Source organism: Salminus brasiliensis, chromosome 15 (genome assembly GCF_030463535.1).
Source record: "Salminus brasiliensis chromosome 15, fSalBra1.hap2, whole genome shotgun sequence".
NCBI classification, from domain to species: Eukaryota; Metazoa; Chordata; class Actinopteri; order Characiformes; family Bryconidae; genus Salminus; species Salminus brasiliensis.
This window is the reverse complement of record NC_132892.1, coordinates 35,602,239-35,607,725: the sequence shown is the minus strand read 5'-3', so window position 1 is coordinate 35,607,725 and position 5,487 is coordinate 35,602,239.

The window sequence follows — 5,487 nt, the reverse complement described above, 5'->3', positions numbered from 1 at the left end:
TTAATTCTAAACCGGTTCTGATTTTAATCTGAATCTGAAATCTATTCTGACACATTCTGCTCTGCATACTCTGGATTTTTTTTTGTTTAAATAAATCAACTAATTAATTAATTATGCTAATAAAAAAAAAACCTAATCAACCAAACAGAGCCAATTAAAACACTAATATTTACAAAACACAACAAACACCATAAACTAAACTAAATATGCTGTCAAAAAAATAAACAAATAAACAAACAAGCAGGGGGCGTGGCTTTCGCAGCCAACCAATAGAAGCTCAGACCCGAGCCCCGCGTAGGGGTGACCGCACTTTCCGCTAACTGCATCTGCCCTACTGTGCTTTCCCCGCTCGCTACGCTGCGTAACCCCGTTTAGTGAATCCATGGCTGCCCTGCCATTCACGAAGCGGCTTACGCCAGAGTCCAGGCGTGTCCTCTGCAAAGCGGCGTGCGCGCTACGCTGCGGAGAGAGCGTAACCGCTGTCACGAATACGGCCTTTTTTGCGGGTTCACAAACATGGCACAAAAACGACAGATGCAGGTTAAAGAGGTGACTGGACGGTGCGGGAAACGCCAGAAATGAGGGGATACACGTCTGGGTATCGAGTTTGTGCGTTTAAAGGGGTTCAGGTTGACGTTTACACGCAATATCGCTTGAAACGAGGCTAAAGTTGGCTGCTCATTGGAATTGTTCCGTTCCACCTTAAATACTGCAGCAGTTACATTCTGCGCCTGAGGCGCCAGAATGTAACTGCTGCAGTATTTAAGGTGGAACGGAACAATTCCAATGAGCAGCCAACTTTAGCGTAAATCCTTCAGATTTAAGCCTTTAAATATATTCTAATCATTAAATAAACCCACATCACCTGACTAATCATCAATAATCACAACTAGCCGGTGTTATGATCTATTATTGATTATTTATTTACCTGTAGTCCGGAGCTGTCAGCGCGACGACCGAATCAATGCAGGAAAAAAAAACACACACACACACGTGATGACGCGGGACGCCGGCAGTGACGCAAGGCGCACAGCCACGCCCCCAGCCGACGTTTGAAGAACGTTAACCCCTGAACGTCCAAATTGGACACGTTTAATTTACTTCACAGACTAAATATGTGAGTTTAAATCTCAAAATTAAAAAAAATGAATCAGAATCAAATTAATAGAAAACAATAGAAAAATAAATCCGCTTTTAATTGTGAATTCAAGTGTGAACGTGACGTAAACAAACTGAATTGGGTTAAAATGTATTTATGTAATAAATTAATTATGTGAGGAAATGTTTAAAACTAGAGTGAATGTGTAGGTTTATACGACTTAAACATTGTCACAGAAAATCCCAAATAAATTCACTTTTAATTCTGTTAATTATGTTAATTAAACATGTTATGATGAGATTATAGGGATAATTTTTAATGTGATGAAATCCTCAAAACTAGACGAAATATGTAAGTTTCAATGGTTTCTAAATGAATAGAAAACAATAGAAAACAATAGACAAATCCACTTTAATTGTGAATTCAAATGTGAACGTGACATAAACAAACTGAATTAAGCCTAGTGTTGGGTTACAATTATATAATTAATTAATTATGTGAGGAAATGTTTAAAACTAGAGTGAATATGTAAGTTTATATGACTTTTAGTCACAAAAAACCCTAAATAAATCCACTTTTAATCATGTTAATTAAGCATCATATTAAAATAGATTATATGGATATTTTCTGTGACAAAATCTTCAAAACTAGACTAAATATGTAAGTTTAAGTGCTGGGGTAAACAAAGGTAATTAAGTCTTATGTTAAGCTAGATTATAGGGATAATTATTTACGTCACAGAATCCTTTCAACTAGACTAAATATGTAGGTTTAAATTTTTTTTTAAATGTCAAAAAAGTTGTAGAAAACAATTTTAAAATCTAAATAAAATAAAATCAGAATAAAATTAACTACGTGAGAAAACTCAATAGAAAACATTAGAAAAATCTGCTTTAATTGTGAATTCAAGTGTGAACCTGACGTAAACAAACTGAATCAAGCCTCATGTTAAGATAGATTATAGGGATAATTATTTACGTCACAGAATCCTTTAAACTAGACTAAATATGTAAGTTGAAATGTTTTTTAAATGTCAAAAAAGTTGTAGAAAACTTTAATAAAATGTAATATAAAATCAGAATAAAATGAACTATGTAAAGAAACTCAATAGAAAACAATAGAAAAATATGCTTTTAATTGTGAATCAAGTGTGAACCTGACGTAAACAAACTGAGTCAAGCCTTATGTTAAGCTAGATTATATGGATAATTTTTAATGTGATGAAATCCTCAAAACTAGACTAAATATGTAAGTTTAAATGGTTTCTGAATGTCAAAAATGTTGTAGAAAACTATTTTAAAATCTAAATAAAATAAAAATCAGAATAAAATACTAAAAAACTACGTGAGAAAACTCAATAGAAAAAACGCTTTTGATTGTGAATTCAAGTGTGAACCTGATGTAAACAAACTGAATCAAGTCTGGAGTTCAGTCAGATTATAAGGGTAATTATTTATGTGAAGAAATCTTTAAAACTGGGCAAAATATGTGAGTTTAAATGTTTTTTAAACAGTGATTTAAGTCACAGAAAACAATACAATAATGAACGAATTACACTAGGAACCTTATAAACTAAAGTAAATATGTGAGTTTATGTGACTTAAACATTAAGTTAGTAAATAAAGTGTGATTGTAATGTAAACAAAGTAAATAAAGCCTCCTGTTAAGATAGATTATAGGCATCAGTATTTATGTGACGGAATCCTTTAAACTAGACTAAATTGTTTAAAGTTTAAATGCTTTTTAAGCATAGAAAAAATGTATATATTATACATATATTATATATATATAAATTTATATATACTCAGGTTGTAAAAAGCTGAATATATATAGAATTATGTGAGGAAACTCAATAGAAAACATTAGAAAAATCCGCTTTTAAATGTGAATTCAAGTGTGAACGTGACGTAAACAAACTGAATTAAGCCTGGAGTTCAGTCAGAAACCTTTAAAATATGAGTTTATATGATCTGAATGACATTCTTTTTCTTTATCATATAAAACAATATAAATCTACTTTTAATTAAGAATTGTAGCGTTAATTAAGTGTCTGAATTAAGCCTCCTGTTGAGCCAGAATGTAAGGATAATTATATTCATCAGGAAATCTTTAAAACAACACAGAGCATTTATATTTTATATTCATGATTGAATTGACATTTATATGGATTATTATTATATGGACCTTTCATTCACAGGACCTCTTTAACCCTTTCATTCAAGCCAAGTGAGTCATATTTAAAACACATTTGAGCTTTTGAGAAAATCAATAATATACAAATAATGCTTAAAAATATATATTAATAATGAATAATTATAATAAAAAGAAAAACAATACTGCACACCTCAGACTAAGACACCCTGATTTCTGCGTCTGGCATTATGAGTAAAATCTGACGGCAGAATAAAGGGTTAAACTAATGTTTAGTGTTTTATGTTTGGTTTGTTTAATAATAAATGAAGTGAGCAACAAATTCAGACACAAATAGAAGTCACACGCATTAGTTTATTTAAGTCATTTCTTTTTTATATACACTTACAATAATAATAATAATAATAATAATAGATCAGGTCAAACATTTCAGTGTGTCAATAATAATTATCTGATGTTTCAGAGCTGCTCTTATTAAACTAATATAGGTGGCGCTGCTGCACTGTAATAAACAAACACTGTTTAATCTTAAACATTTACTTTCACCTGGAAGCAAATCTGAGTGGAAACAGTCTGAAAATGTTTAAGATTCTGTGAGAAAAAAAAACAAACAAATTAAATTCAAAAACGACAGAATCCCAAAATCAGAGACTGAAGATCCGACTCAGCCCGAGCCTCAAAAATAAAAAGAATCAGACCACTAAAGTCAGAACCAGGCTACCAGGCTGTGTGTGTGTGTAATATATACACACACACACTCCAGCATGACTCCCACAGCTGAGCGAGGAGGCAGGTGAAGCCTGATCATGAATGTAAAGTCAGGGGGACGAGGTGGATGGGTACTGAGGGTCTATAACAGATCAGAACCAGCCCGGTTCCTCCACTCTGAACATCTCCAGCTGCACCAGGATCTCCAAAACTGAGCTGAACTGAAAGCACTGGAGCTCAGTGATGATTGCTGAATGGTCAAGCGAGCACCACTATGAACTCTCTCTCTCTCTCTATATATATATATATATATATAAGACGCCATCTGGAAACTGGGCTCGGTTTGATTCGGGCTGGAACAGAATTCTGTATGAGGGTGGGCAACACGGCGGTCCGCAATTAATGATGAACTCTGTCTCCATTGATTATAAATAAATAAGGAAACGGTCAGACCGTGATAACAGCATTCTGAGTCGCAGACTTCAATATCAGCACTGCCCAATAAAACCCTGCAGCCCCACAGCTGCTCTGAGCAGAAGCCAGTGGAATATAGGTTTATAGAGAATTTAGAGCATTCCTATTGGTCCATTCCTCCAGAATTATTCACACAGGGGTCAGAACAGCTACAGGCTTCAAACCATGGAGAAACTATAAACAGACACATGAAGATACATGGTTTTCACTGGACAGCAGTGACGGAGCGACCAGCCAATTAACCAATTAGATATTAATATAAAAGTAGAAACAGTGACTTACTAAAGTAATAACATTAGGAGTGTGCAGATACCATGTATGTGTGTGTGTATGTATATATATATATATATATATTATACACACACATACATACACACACACATACTATTATAACAATTTACCAGAATAAACAGTTAAAACATACCAAGTCTCACATTTGGTGAAGTTTAACTGTTTATTTTGGTAAATAATTATCTTTAACATTAATAAACTGTTAAATAGACTAAATGTGAGATTTAATGGCTTTTAACATTTGATTTGGTCTTTTGGTCAGAAAATAATTTCACTACAGGTGGAAACTTTTAAAAGGAGTAAATAATGAGTCTATGACCAAAACTAAAGTCTTGGTCACAAATCTACATAAAAAAAAAAAAAAAAGTACATATAATTGTCAGCTAGAGCTGGGCAATACGATGATATTTTATCATATCGTGATACAATACGCTTGTCTGATAATGTGGAGATACAGAGCTGCACCGATCCGCTGCAGGTTTCGTTACAGTGAGATCAGACTGGTGTAATCAGACGTTCATCAGATGTTCAGTAGAAGTCAGTGTGTTCAGTCTGGGAGAAGATCTGAACAGCAGTGTTGAGGAATCTGCTGATCCTGATGTGTTTAGTCTTTAATTACACGCATCGTTAAAATCTTTTTAAATATTGTGCCGTATTTTTCCATATCGCCCAGCCCCGTCACCTCCAGAAATACACATCACTGCAATGCAAAAAATTTGTATCTCCCACTCAGCAACTTTGCAGGAGGGGAAAAAACACACACA